General features: G+C 36.4%; 1 non-coding gene across 1 annotated transcript; it reads right to left on the bottom strand.

Annotated features, from left to right (window-relative positions):
* Positions 1-10,896: 10,896 nt before the first annotated feature.
* On the bottom strand, positions 10,897-11,002 carry LOC120588685 (U6 spliceosomal RNA). The gene has a single exon (XR_005649273.1). It is a non-coding gene; the product is annotated as a U6 spliceosomal RNA (small nuclear RNA).
* Positions 11,003-15,126: the final 4,124 nt, after the last annotated feature.

Raw genomic sequence — 15,126 nt, 5'->3', positions numbered from 1 at the left:
TATATATATATATAAAATAGTTACCCTGTCCATTTAATAGCAATAATAGAAATACAATCAATTGCCTAGATCATGGGTCAGTAAACTTTTGTATACTGAGAGATTAGATAGCAAAAATTTGGGGCTTTGCAGGCCATATACTCTCTGTCACAATTACTGAACTCTGCTATGGTAGCATGAAAGTAGCACAGACAATGTATAAATAAATGAGTGTGGTTGTATCCAATAAAACTATTTATACACTGAAATTTGAATTTCATATAATTTTCATGTGGCACAAAATATTATTCTTTCTTTAAATTGTTTTCAACCACTAAAAAATATAAAATCCATTCTTAGCTCACAGGTCATATAAAAATGGGGAGGAGAGGGTTAGTCAGATTTGACATATAGGATATCCTCTGGCCTAGGTTTAGAAGTTACACAAGACGATAACCTTGGGATGTGTTCCCTGGAAGTAGAGTCACATTTTTAAGTAAGTGTATTTGTACAAGGATGTTGATTGAAACTTTCTTGGATTTTCAGAGTAAAAGAGAAAACTAAATGAAATTTGCTTTAGTAGAGGAATGATTCAATACGTCAGAGTAAAATGATTGTGGAATAGTCATACAATGGAATAGTATGAAGTCATTAAAAAGAATGAGTTAGATCTATACTAGTATTCTTGGAGAAATTTTCAAGATATATTTTCTTCTTTCTTTTTATAAAATAATTATTTATTTTACAATTACATACAATATTATATTAGTTTCAGGTATACAATATAGTGATTGGACATTTATATAACTTAAGAAATGATCATGCTAATTCATATAGTACTCATCTGACACCATACATAGTTATTACAATATTATTGACTATTATTCCCTATGTTGTACGTTAGATCCCTGTGGCTGTTTTTATAACTGGCAATTTGCACATCTTAATGCTTTCTTATTTTTCAGCCATCTCCCCAACCCTGCTCCCATCTGGCAACCATCAATATGTTTTCCACATCCATGAATCCATCTCTGCTATGTTTGTTTACTTCATTCTTTAGGTTCCACATATAAATGAAATCACAGGGTATTCATCCCTCCCTGCCTGACTTACTTCACCAGCACAATACCCTCTAGGTTCACCCATGCCATTGTAACTGGCAAGACCTTACCCCTCCTTATGGCTAAGTAACATTCCACTGCATAAATGAACCATATCCTCCCCATTGATCTGTCTATCGATGGTCACCTAGGCTGCGTCCACATCCCAGCCATTATAAATAAACACGGAATGCACACATCTCTTTGAACCAATGCTTTGGGTTTCCTTGAATAAATACCCAGAAGTGGAACCAGTGGGTCTTTCTGTGTCTCTTGTTATAGCCTTTGTTCTAAAGTCTTTTTTGTCTGATGTAAATGTTGCCATTCCAGTCTTTTTTTTTTTTATTCCATTTGCACGAAATATCTTTTTCTATCCCTCTACTTTCAGTCTGTATATGTCTTTTGATCTGAAGTGAATCTCTGTAGGCAGCATATGTAAGGGTCTTGTTTTCTTATCCATTTATCCACCATATGTCTTTTGATTGGAGCATTTAATTCATTTACATTTAAAGTAGTTATTACCATTTTATTATTCACATTTTTAATTTTTTTCTTCTTCCTAAAGAAGTCCCTTTAACATTCTTGTAATACTAGTTTGGTGGCAATGACCTTCTTTAGCTTTTTTTTTTTTTTAAATCAGGCAAGCTCTTTATCTGCCCTTCAATTCTGGGTAGAGTAATCTTGGTTGTAGATCTTTGCTTTTCATTACTTTGAATATTTTGTGCCAATCCCTTCTGGCCTGCAAAGTTTCTGTTGAGGAATCAGCCAACAGTCTTATCAGAGTTCCCTTGTAGGTAACTAAATGCTTTTCTTTTACTGCTTTTAAGGTTCTCTCTTTGTCTTCCACCTTTGGGATTTTAATCATGATTTGTCTTGGTTTGGGCCTTTTTGAGTTTTTCAACTTTGGAATTCTCTGTGCTTCCTGGACTTGTATGTCTATTTCCTTTGCCATGTTAGGAAGGTTTCCCATTATTATTTTTTCAAATAGTTTTTCAATTCCTTGCTCTCTTTTTTCTCCTTCTGGTATCCCTATGATGTAATATTGATATACTTGATGTCGTCCTTGAGGCCCCTTAAACTATCTGCATTTATTTTTGGACTCTTTTTTCTTGTTGCTGTTCTGATTGGGTGTTTTTTTGCTACCTTTTCTTCCAAGTTGCTGATTTGATCCTCTTCTTCATCTAATCTACTGTTGATTCCTTCTAAGGTATTCTTCATTTCAGTTATTGTATTCTTCATTTCTGACTGGTTCTTTTTTATGTTTCTTTCTCCATTTTTATGTTTTCTATCTCTTTGTTAAAGTTATCACTGAGTTCATCTACTCTTCCCCTAAATTCATTGAGTATCTTTATAACCAGTGTTTTGACCTCTGCATGTAGTAGATTGCTTGTCTTCATTTTGTTTAGTTCTTTTTCTGGAGCTTTGTTCTGTTTTTTTTCATTTGGGACATGTTTCTTTGTGTCCCCATTTTGGCTGCCTCTTTATGTTTGTTTCTACGTATTAGGTAGGACTGTTATGTCTCCTGGTCTTAGTAAAGTGGCCTTATGTATTTGGTGTCCTGTGGGGCCCAATGGTTCCAGTCTCCCTGGTCACCTGAGCCAGGTGCTTCAGGTTTGTCCCTTGTATGGGTTGTGTGTGGCCTTCTGTTGTAGTTGAGCCTTGATTGTTCTTTGCACATCAATGATGGGGATTGATCCTTAGGCTGATTGGCTATGAGAAATGGCCAGTGCTATAGCAGAGGAAATATTGTGCATGAGCTGACACCATGGAACAGGATTAGCTTTAATAAGGCTCTGGTGCCTGCTGAGTTCACCCTTTGGATGTGTCATTTATGGAGGTGGTTGAGTGATGTTCTGGTGTGATGTTCTGTGTTCTGAAACTGGCCACTGGATGTGTCGGTTCCGGAGCCTCTTGGGAGGGGTTCTGGTGCTGGCCAAGGTCAGCATTGCCTGTGCCCAGCCTTGGGCCACCTGGATGAGCTACAGAGTGATCTGAAGATGGTTGCTGCTTGTGCTGAGCTTGGAAGAAACTGGGAGAGCCTAAGCTGTGAACCAAGGCAGGCTGCCACTAGTTTTAGGGTAGGGGCCACTTAGCAAGAGGTACAGGGCAAGTCAAGGCCAGATACTGATTGTTTGGAGTTTGCGAACCTTTGATAAATTTTAGAAAAGTTTGCAGCATGAGCCAAAACAGATTATTTGTATGTAAAATCCACTGGAAGCAGCTTGGGTGGGCCTACAAGTTGGATGTGATGGGGTTTCAAAGAATCACTTGGGTAGAGCCTATGGTATTAGCCAGGTTGAGGGAGACTCAGACATAGTCCCTGCCTGCACCTTCAGGCTGTGTGGATGGAGGGCTCAACAAAGGAATGAAATGGCAGAGAGAATTTTCTCTCTAGCCCTCACTCTGAAGCAAAACAATTCAGTTCTTCCTCGTATGTTCCTGATGCTTTTTGAGTTGCTGCCTCAGTACTGGAGCTCAAAGTGAGTGAGTTCATCAGTGAATAAATCTGTACACAAGCCTTTGAAGAGGAACACCTTGGACTCCAGAAGCCTCTGTCTCACTCAGCCATAATCCCTGCTGTTATTCACAGCTAGAAGTTATGGGGACTTCTCTTCCCAGCATTGAAACCCTGGGTTTGGAAGTCTTGTCAGGGCTGGGACCCCTTGCTCCTCAGGGGAGAACCACTGTGGCCAAGATACACCTCTTGTTTCTTAATCACCATATCTTGAGTGTGGGGCCTGCCTGTTCTGTGTCTCTGCCCCTCCAATGAGTCTTGTCATGTCTTCTTCTGTAAATTCTTAAGTATAAGACTTCTGTTTAGCTAGTCTTCAGGTGGTTCTCGATGATGTTTTTTCTGTAGTTTAGTTGTAATTTTGATGTGGTCATGGGAGGAGGCAAATGCAGCATTAACCTACCCTGCTGTCTTGAGCAGAAGCCTCTCATGATGTATTTTTAAGTGAGAACAAATTGGAGAGAAGTTATTTCTCTTTCCTATTTTTGTAAACTAAACAATCCCATTTTTATAAAATAAAAAATGAACCTCCTGTCTACTTCCATATATAAGATTAATTGGAGTGGTAGGGAATGGAGAAAAGAGGCAGAAACATAAGAGTCCATTTATGTGAAATAATATATGGTGTACATGTGTGATTGAATAAAAAACCATAAGATTGTGAACAGCAAAATGTTAATGGTAAGGCAGTTATTAGAGAGTAGTAGAATATCAAATGATATTTACCTTCTCTCTTACAATTTTATGTATTGCTTGATTTTTTACAGTAAGCATATATTACTTATGTACTCTGAGAGAAACGATAATATTACTTTTACTTCAAAGAAACAGTTTAACTTTAATGTTCTTCAAAGTGCTATTTCTAATATTTTAAAAATATCAGAAACAAGCAGAAAATCCAATAATAGAGAAGGCCCCGTTAAGTATTTTGGTATAGTTATACAACAGAATACTAATTGGCCTTTAAAAAGATGTTGTCAGTGATAGAGATTGCTGGTGTTAAAAGTGGGTAGACCTAAGTGTAAATCCAGACTCGCACATACCAGCTAAGGATCTTAAGAAAGTCTTTTCACACCTTGGTGGATTTTCTTCGTCTGTAAAATTATAATAGAAATGTAATTTTGTTAGGTCAGCATTGAACATATAGTAAAGTTCTTTAAATATTATCTATATAATAGTTATTTGGGCTGCTGATATGAAATTTAAAAAATATTCAGTGAATACATATTTCTTCACAATACGAGACGAGAATTATTTTTTATTATAATGAGTTTACTTCACATAGAAATGTTTACTAAAAATCATAGTCATTATGGAATCTACAGCAAGGTACCTATTGCTGTATAAAAGAGGTCAGGCTCAAGAGAGAAGGGCTTACAGATAATAGTAACAGTGAAACTTTCATGCCTGTGTAGAGCATCACAGAGAGAAGCATTGGATAGGCCGGACTAGGAAAGGAGAGAAGACGGAAGAGATGCTAGGTGGTATAGACATCAGAAGAAAATGAGTCCATTCTCCAGGAAGGCAAAGGCAGGACACACTGTACCTTGGCCAATCAATAGTTGTGGAATCAATGTATGGATGGTTGTCCAGGTTATGCATTTATGATCAGATTGTCTAGGTCATAGAGAATGAATTAAGAAGAAAATCTTTCACTCTACACTGTTGGAGAGGACACTGAATTGTGTAAAAAATATGATAGTTTGAATGGTGTGATCCAATTTTTCATTCGGTAAATAAGTATTTATTGAGTGCCTACATTGTGCCCGCATTCATGATATACCAATCACAGATCAAGATGTGTTCTGTTTTGAATCTGGATAACTTTGCCATCTGATCCCAAGGTGTATGATGTCTGTGTTCACAATGTGTTTGGAAATTTAAGATGACAGTTTGAATGGTTTTTGGCACTTACCCAACTAGATGAAAGGCTATGAGTTAGAATCAGTAAGAAATCATTAGTGGTGCATAGGCAGTGTGGTGCATCACATAAAGGTGCGAGCTGTCGCATCAGACTACTTGGGTTCAAAATCTGTCTCCTCTACTCACTACTCAGCATTAGGCAAGTTTCTTTATCTCTCCAAACCTCCATGTTCTCAACTGTAAAATGAGGATAATAATAGCATTTACCTGAGAGATTTCCTTTCTCTAATTAACAGTTAGTGAAATAATATATAGAGAAAGCATGGCATAGTGCCTGGCAATAGCAAACACCAACACCCAATAAATGTTAGCTATTATTATTATTTCACCCTTGTGTAGTACTAGAAAGAAGGAGCAAGTTAAAATGGAGCAAACTAGAACCAGACCTGAGGAAAAGACAATCAAAGGAGCCAGGATAACAGCTTGTCTGATATCTCCTAGTCAAGACAGACATCAATGGCTAAACTCTCCTGTGACAATTCTTCAAATGAGTATTACTGTTTTGTATGTGTAAGTTTGGCCTTATTGAGGAGCATGTTTTCGGAACCATATGTCTACTAGAAATAGTACTCTTAGGGATGACCTAAACATAGAGAAGGGATTAACCATCAAAATCCTGAAAAAACTTAATAAGGGATCTATGGTCTGGCAGAGTTTCCTTGAGAAACACCCATTCTTACTCACACAGGTGCTGCTATTTGGCAGAGGAGAAAGGTATCTGTGGACAATGTCGGAGAGCCCCATTGCCTTGGAACTCCTCTCAGAGTACAATGAGATTCCTTTTCTTCATGCAACTCATTTATTGAATACCTGTTTGATGCCAGGCAAGATGTTATGGGCTAAGGATACAGCATTAAGGGGGAGAAATGATCCCATCGGCCCTGTTCTCATGGACTTGCAGCCAAGAGACAGAGAAAAAAAAAGTCATGTGAATGCCTAAATAAATGTAAAAATATAATTGTGATAAGTGCTATTAAGGAAAAGTGTATGTTGTTATGAAATCATGTAAGAGAAGGACTTGATGAAGTCAATGAGATCATGAAGGCCTCCTGGAAGAAATGATACCAGTTTATGATGGGAGGAATTAGTGCTCCAGTGAACACACTGTGCAAAGGCCCTATGGTGGAAGGAAATATAACACCTATGAGAAAAAATGTCAGTGACTGAAAGAGCTAAGATGTGTTAATAAGAGCTAATATTTGTTGAGTACCTACTACGTAAGTTTTAAGCACTTTCCACTGATCTTCACAACAATCCTAAGTGAATGATATTAATATTATTCCCATTTTAAAGATGAAGAAACTGAGACACAGAGAAGTAACTTATCCCAAGGCTATGCAGTTAATAAGTGGTAGAGTAGAAATAAGATTGGAGAAGTAGGACAGGACCGGAATGTGCAGTGATTCATAGGCCATGTTAAAATTTTTGATAAAAGAAAAAGGAAGGCACTGAAGTTTTAATGAAGGATGAAGGCTGTGTGTGTGTGTGTGCGCGCGCGCGCGCGTGTGTAACATGAACATATTTGCATTTCAAAACAGTCACTTGAGCTGTAGTATGAAAACTAGTTGAAAAGATGGGAAGAGTAGATATTGAGAAATCAGTTGGTCCTGGAGGACAAAGTGGATACGTTTTGAGATATATTTTGGGGAGAAAGTAGATGAGGTGTGTTGAGGGGACAAAGAGAATAATGTTTCAATGGTGATCCCTAGGTGTCTGCCTTGTGTATCAGGGTAGATGGTGGTGTCATTCTCTGAAGCAGAGAACACAGGAAGAGAAGCAAACCTGAGTACAGGGGAAAAAAAAGTCATGAATTTGAGGTATTTGGGGGACATAGCCACTTGGCAATGTCAAGAACGTAGTTGTATTGATGGATCTGGAGTGCAAGTAGGTCTATGCTTGAGATTTATTTTGGGAGTTATCTGTGATTGGTGGTAATTGGAGACATGGAAATGGATAAGATCCAGTAAGGAAAATGAGAAGAGATAAGTGCTCAATACATGGTGAGGAAGCCCAAGTTTCTCTTGGCCTTGATTCAGCCCTTTACTTGTTTTTCCACTTACTGATCCAAACCCTCTCTTCTGTAAGAGCAAAATAAGTTCAACTAGTAGTCAGAAGAATCATATCAAAAAATTGATATAATAAATTGAGTTAATACTTGGGATTTATTCTTTCTTTTTATCCAGTTTGAAGCATTCCTTCTAGAAGAAAATAATTAACCTAGCAATTATATTATGTCTTAACCTTTTTAGCACGTCTTTAATACTCAAAAAGCATTTGCGCTATAAAATGAAAACTTAGGTTAAGCACACCCAGAAAGTAACTTGCCAAATCATGCTCCCAAAGGTCTGGAAGAATTATTTCAGTTTATACAGGAGCTTGTCTTACAGATATAAAATAACTACAGTACTCAGAGAAGATGGCTTTCTTTTTTTTTTTTTTAAGTGTGATTACCAGAATTATTATTTTATCCATTGCGCTGAACATTCACCAAGGGAAAATACATATCTACCTCTAATATCTTCTATTCATGCTGTTAATAAAATAGCTCTAGCACAGATACTTATCTGACATGAAATTTCCATGAGATAAAAATCTGAACTTTAAAGGAAAGCAAAACAAACTCTTTTAGTTCATAAGTGATTTAGAATGAACTTTATCACCTAAATTCATGAGTGAAGTTTCTCATTCTGACAGTGAATTGTGAAGTAACTGAGCAATGCAGTGATAAATACTAGGTGAGCAGGGTGAGCTGTGCCAGTGTTTTCTGGATCGTTCAACCATCAGTAGCAATAAGGCAAATAGTTATAACTCCGGGTTTTGTGACAATCTGGTTACATTTATTATGTAGAGTCAGACACATCCAAGCAGGAAACAGCAAACAGATGTTTGCTCAAATTAGGGTAATCCAAATGGGTTTTTCAAGAGGGACAAGGACAGAGCAGTACGCTAGGGCCATTATCCCATGCCTGAAAGGATGTGTAAAAAAGAGAAACTCAAAAAAGTTTTGTGGAGAAATTCACCTTGAGAGGAGATATGATCCTTAATGAAGGGACACAGCCAGCTTTAAGTGATCCTGCATGGAGGCAACCAGGAGAGTAAAATACCCCCAGTTCATGCTTCTTCCGCCTTAATGGGGGCCCTAGCAGCCATGAGCTGATTTAGTTCATTCAGGCCAGCCTCCAGGGTCAGAAAGCAGGATGGAGAAGGGTGGGGAGGAATTCAATAGAGAAATAGAATATAGTGAGCACAAAGGAAGAATGACAAATGAACAACTAAAATCAGTGGATAGAAGTTACTGCAGTGGGGTGGGGTGGTGGCAATGGTAATTTATAGGGAAGCCTGAGAGGCTGGCTCAAAAACCTACACATTAGTCTTATGTGTCCATAATGAATATGGCAATAGTGATTCTAAAACCAGCGGAGTGGTCAGACTAAAATTGAATGACTGTCTCTTGGAAATCTTACAGAAATTAGGCAGAACTGTTAATTCCAAGGCCCCTTTTAGACTTGTGTACTGTGATTCTATGTTTGTTGAAGAGAAGGTCAATAAAGTTGATGTCTTGGCAAAGATTCTATAGGGATTCAGAAAGAGCCACCCCAAGATGTGCCTCCGTGGTATGTGAATTATTTTGAGCTAAAGACCACCAAGACCTTGTGCGCTCAAGAGAAACTTCTGTCCCCCACCTTAATTATCTAGAAGAATTTAAATTAAGAGCCCAGCCTGTGATAAGAGTTATCACCAGAAATGACTTTTATTGTCTATATGACAGGACAAATTAATAATTACTGAACATGTGCTCTCCCTGCAGTGACCTACCGAAGCTCCAAGACACCTTACCTCATCCCTAGCTCAGGATGTCTTATACACCCATGTGCCCTTTCTATCTCTGAACCTCTCCTACATATGGGCTCTCTGACTCCCTCACGTATGAGGGGTTCCCATCCATAGGAATGTATGAAATCTGGTTATTTTCTCTTGTTACTCTGTCTCATGTCTATTTGATTATTAAACCAGCCGGAAGAACCTTGAGGATGGAGGAAAGTTTGTTCCTCCCCGACAGTACTAAAAAAAGGTATGGGTTTTCTGGGTTTTTAGTAAAATGGGTATTTAAAAGCCCACTTGCCAAACTGAAAAAATTCCTATATACAAAAATTTTCATCACAGCAAAGAGCAAAATGCTGTTAAGAAAATTATAGTATGTTTGTCAGTGCTGGATCGATTATAAATACAAGGAATCATGAAACATCATAAAAAATGCATATGACTCAATGTCAGGTAAAAAAGAATTTTAAATTTTATATATACTACTCTGCTTATAATTTAAAAAATACACATGAAAAAAGATGAATGAAGTTATTGGAAATTAAAGCGGTTTTATTAAGGTGGCAAAACAATGGATAATTTGTTTCTTCTCTTAATTTTTCAAGTTTTCTGTAATGTTTTATCACATTTTATTTAAATATTTTAACATGTCAAATACTTAAATGTTTCATTTGTTTTAATTTCAATTTAAATATATTATTTTAAATGAAATTAAAGTATTTTTTGGAGGACTGAAAATTTTCTACATCTTGATCTGAATGAAAGTTACCTGGGTGTATACATAATAAAAATTCTTTGAACTGCATATTTATAATTAACACAATTTATGCACATCTATACATGTACATACATAAGTTATACCTCAGGAAAAGAGCTTTTTAAATTATAATCCACAACATATTATCTAAAGTATACTGGATAAACCACAACCATTTCTGTCCTACACCCATCCCTTTCTTAACCCTGGCAACCACTAATCTCTACTCCATGTCTATAATTTCTGATTTCTAGAATGTTACAGAAATGAATGATACAATATATAACATATTATGATTGGTTTTTCTCACTTGGTATGGTTCTCTTGAGATTCTTTCAGATTGTCAAACGAATCAATAGTTCATTCCATTTTGTCTCTGGGAGGTGTTCCATGGTATGGAAGTACCAGTTTGTTTGACAGTTTATCCATTGAGGAACATCTGGATTGTTATTGAGAATAAAGCTGTTATAAGCATTTTTTTTAAAAAAAGCATAGCTGGAAATGAAGTTGACTGTTCTTTCTAAATTTACCTCCTCTATTTGATCAACGCAACACAGCATGATATTCCCGAATTTTAATCCCCAAAATGAACAAAAAACCTTATAGCATTCCTATATATCTATTTCTCTTTACTGGAAAACCTTTGCCTCTGGATACAGTATCATGCTATCTGTGTGTGTGTGTGTGTGTGTGTGTGTGTGTGTGTGTGTGTGTGTGTGTGTGTGTGTGTTGTGTGTGTGTGTGTGTGTGTGTGAGTGTGTGTGTGTTAAGCTGCCATGGGTGTGAGGAGCTGGGGCACTGCACAAAATATGGAATGCTTCACGAATTTGTGTGTCATCCTTGCACAGGGACCGTGCTAATCTTCTCTGTATCATTCTAATTTTAGTATATGTGCTGCCCAAGTGGCACAGTGCCATGCTATTTTGATTGACCACTTGGAAGTCAGTGACAACAGGATGATAAGTAAGCTCATACGATTTCTAGTAATAGCAATAGAAATAAAATTTTAAAAAAGCATCAGTTGAGACTGGGAGTAAACTGCAATTTGAAAACACAAATGATCTCTATTTATATTACCATCGCTTGTCATTTTCATAGTACTTTTTATTTGCAAATTCTTCACAGTGGGAACCTCTAGGACATAGACAGCATTGAACATAATTGCTATCATTTGATTCGCAGGTAGCGGAGAATTTGTTTTAGTGAAATCGAATGCTATGCTTGTCAGAAATTAGCAAAGCCAGAGCTAGAACACAAGTTTTTGAAACACAATTGTGAGACTCAGATGTGCTAGCTATTCTGTGTTTCTTTAAAAGTCTAGGTCTTAAATATATCAGTCTTCTCAATGGAAGCTGGTTTTTTTTTTTTTCATTTAAATTTCCAAGCTTTTGATGTTCATTTTAATTTTTTAGTCATTGCTGAAGAAAATATGTCTGATATCTCAGATTATGAGTAGCAGTCTCTTCCAAAGGCTGCTTGATGGGAGATATTTCCTGATGAATAAGTATGTCTTAATTCAAAGAAAATCTAAATCTCAGGAATTGCTTTCATATACAGCTTAGTTTACTTTCTACAACCTGGAACAGTGCCCAGTTGGAGATACAATGTGCAAGCATAATATGAGAAGTATTGTGTAATTTCTCCAGTGTTCTTTTGGTTTGATTTCCACTGTAGGGATAAGACTTTTTCACTATGAGCTCGTAAGGCAAGTCACTTACTTTCCTGTATTTCTCATTCTTCATGGTTACTGCATAAGATGTTTGAAAATACTATCAATAATATTGTTTAAAGACTCTATATATGTCAAGTGCTCCATTTTTTACTCGATTTCTTTTTTTCCCAGCTCTAAGGAGATATTATTTACATATAACATATATAAATTTAAAGTGTATAACATGGTGATTTGATACACATATATATTGCAAAATGATTACCACAATAGGTTTAGTTAACACCTCCATCTCCTCACATAATTACCTTTTGTCTGTGTGTGTATTCTCTGATTTTTTTTTAAGCCAAATATATGGGGAACTATATAATTATAATTTAAAATATCTTTTCAAGACTTACACAATTAAAATATAATTTAATGTTTATCATTTTAATTAAATACATATTTTTTCAGAAAATTAGAAATGAAAAAATTCAGATGATATATTTCCTAATGGACCAGTCTGTCTTTCGACATTTGCAGTTCTCCCCAAAGAGGTTGATTTGTATTCAGAAGAGGGACGTTCCTTTCACTGATATCCTGTTACCTCCTAAAGTTATAAGCCTCAAACTTTAGAGTTCATGATTAGTATCTGGGGTTGCTCTTGAAGGGTTACAGAATATATCACCCCAAAATATGACTGAAGGACTTCAAGACATGCTGCCTCAAAATATGCCACTTTGGCATATTGATTATTTTGAGCTATAGGCACTTGAAAAACAGCAAATGCATTGAGAGGCTTTCTCTGAACTTCTCGAATCTGCCTAAAGACAGATCCTCCAAAAGGAACTCTATTGTCCTAAATTCCCTTGACAGAAGTTTTATCAACCAGGGAGGACTGACTCTCATCATAGAAGAGGAGACTAGACATGATACCACATCCAGACAAATCTTATCACAAAAATAAATCAGTCTTTTCAATGAACAAACCTTGTCAAAAATTATGATACCTTCCATCTATTCTAAGGGACTATTCATCTTTCCTAAAAATCACTTACTCTCTTTTTGCACAGCAAAGGAAACTATCAACAAAATGAAAAAGACAACCTATGGAATGAGAGAAGATATTCACTAATGATACATAAATAGGAGTTAATATTCAAAATATACAAGGAACTCATATAACATAACACCAAAAAAATTCAATTAGAAAATGGGCAGAGAATTTGAATAGACATCTCTCCAAAGAGGACATACAGATGGACAATAGGCATATGAAAAGATGCTCAACATCATTAATCATCGAGGAAGTGCAAATTAAAACCACAACGAGATGTCACCTACCACCTGTCAAATGGCTATCATCCATAAGTCAACAAATAACAAGTGCTGGCAAGATTGTAGAGAAAAGGGAACTCTCATGCACCATTGGTTGAATTGTAAATTGGTACAACCACTATGGAAAACAGTATGGTGGTTCTTCAAAAAATTAGAAATAGAACTACCATATGACCCAGCAATTCCACCTCTGGATATTTATCCATAGAATTCCAAAACACTAATTTAAAAGATATATGCACCCCTGTGTTTATTGCAGCATTATTTATGATAGCCAAGATATGGAAACAACCTAAGTGTCCAGCGATAGAAGAATGGATAAAAAAGAGGTGCTATATATCTACAATGGAATATTACTTGGCCATAAAAAAGAACAAAATCTTGCCATTTGCAAGAACATTGATGAACCTAGAGGGTATTATGCTAAGTGAAATGGGTCAGAGAGAGACAAATACCATATGATATCACTTATATGTGGTATTTAAAAAACAAAATAAACAAACAAAACAAAGAAACTAACAGATACAGAGAACAAATTTATGGTTGCCAGATGGGAGTGAGGTTGAGGGAGAAGAGTGAAAAGGAGAAGGCATCAAGATTTACAAATTGCCAGTTATAAAAACAGTCATGGGAATGTAAAGTAGAGCATAGGGAATATAGTCGAAAACATTGTAATAACTATGTGTGGTGTCAGATGGGTAGTACTTACTGGGGTGATCATTCATAAGTTATATAAATGCCTAATCACTATGTTGTGCACCTAAAACTAATATAATATTCTATGTCAGTGGTAATTGAAAAATTAAAAAAATTTTTTAGTCATTTACCTGAAGAGACCCGCATCCTCATCCCCCTTTCCTTACTAAGATGATATATAAGCCTAAATTATAAAGCTACCTCTCTGAGTTAATTTAATTTTTGTCTCAGCTAAGAATCCAGAAAAGTAGAGGGAAAATAAGTTTTCCTTCCCTACATGATATAATGCAGATTTCTGGGCCCAACCTCTAAAGAGTCTTATTTAGTAAGTCTAGGTGAGATCCAGGAATATGCATTATTAAAACATGCCAAGAGATTCTGATGCAGTTGGTCCTTAGATTACCCTTTTCCAAATATAGCCTTTGGTTCTCATATAAAGAGCTTGCACACTTAATTAGTCACCGCCTGAGGACAACAAGCAAAAATTACCCCAAGACATACACAAACACACATACTCGAGCAAAGTTTACACTGATAAAGCCCTAAATTTGGGTTTGAGCAGAATGCAGGGTATATGTTGGACAATCCCATGCTTCTGAGCCCTGTTCTAGCCAAATGCAGAGCTATGCCTTTGGCTACATGGTGGCCTTGTCCATCAACATAGCACTGGAGTAAGAGATAGGCAGAAATTTTCATGTGCAAACATTTTATTAAATAAGGAGCAGCGGTTTAGAGGAATTTAAAAAAATACTTAACAGATTCTAAGATTCTAGAATTCTTAAAAAGATTCTAAAAACCACGTTCTGAAGGTGGAGGAGAACTTTGTAGAAGCCAGGTATATTTTGTCCTTCACGATCGAATATTCTACAGATTCTCCATCATATGATCTTTGGGCTCTACAGGGACACCCCCCAGAAACGAGAAGTTCAGGGAATCCTGAGGCAGCTTGTTTTATCTCTGATGGTCCCAATTACTAGAGTTCTGTACTGCGGAAGAAACTCAGTCTGAATTTATTGGCCTAATTTTTGCCCTGATTCCCGCCCACTTCAAGTATTTGAAGACAGTTTTATTCTGTATCCAAATCTTCCTTTCCCAAGCCAAACTTTCCAGTTTCTTTGATTATTCTTCATTTATCATGTTCTCACACCTGGTTGCCAGCTTTTGAATAATTTAATTTATCAATATCTATCTCTAAGTGTGCCTCAGAGTGGAAGATAAGGCATCAATATCAATGTGTGGAAGTCTTAAATGTAGTTACTGATTTTCTGTGACCGTCTTAGAGAAAGTATGGGAAAAGAGAACAGTTTTCCTTATGTAATTATTATCGTTCATTATTTACCCATTTTTT

This window comes from Pteropus medius, unplaced genomic scaffold, assembly GCF_902729225.1.
Source record: "Pteropus medius unplaced genomic scaffold, Ma_sr-lr_union100, whole genome shotgun sequence".
Classification (NCBI taxonomy): domain Eukaryota; kingdom Metazoa; phylum Chordata; class Mammalia; order Chiroptera; family Pteropodidae; genus Pteropus; species Pteropus medius.
Note: the sequence above shows the minus strand (reverse complement) of the source record. Positions and strands in the feature narration are given on the sequence as shown.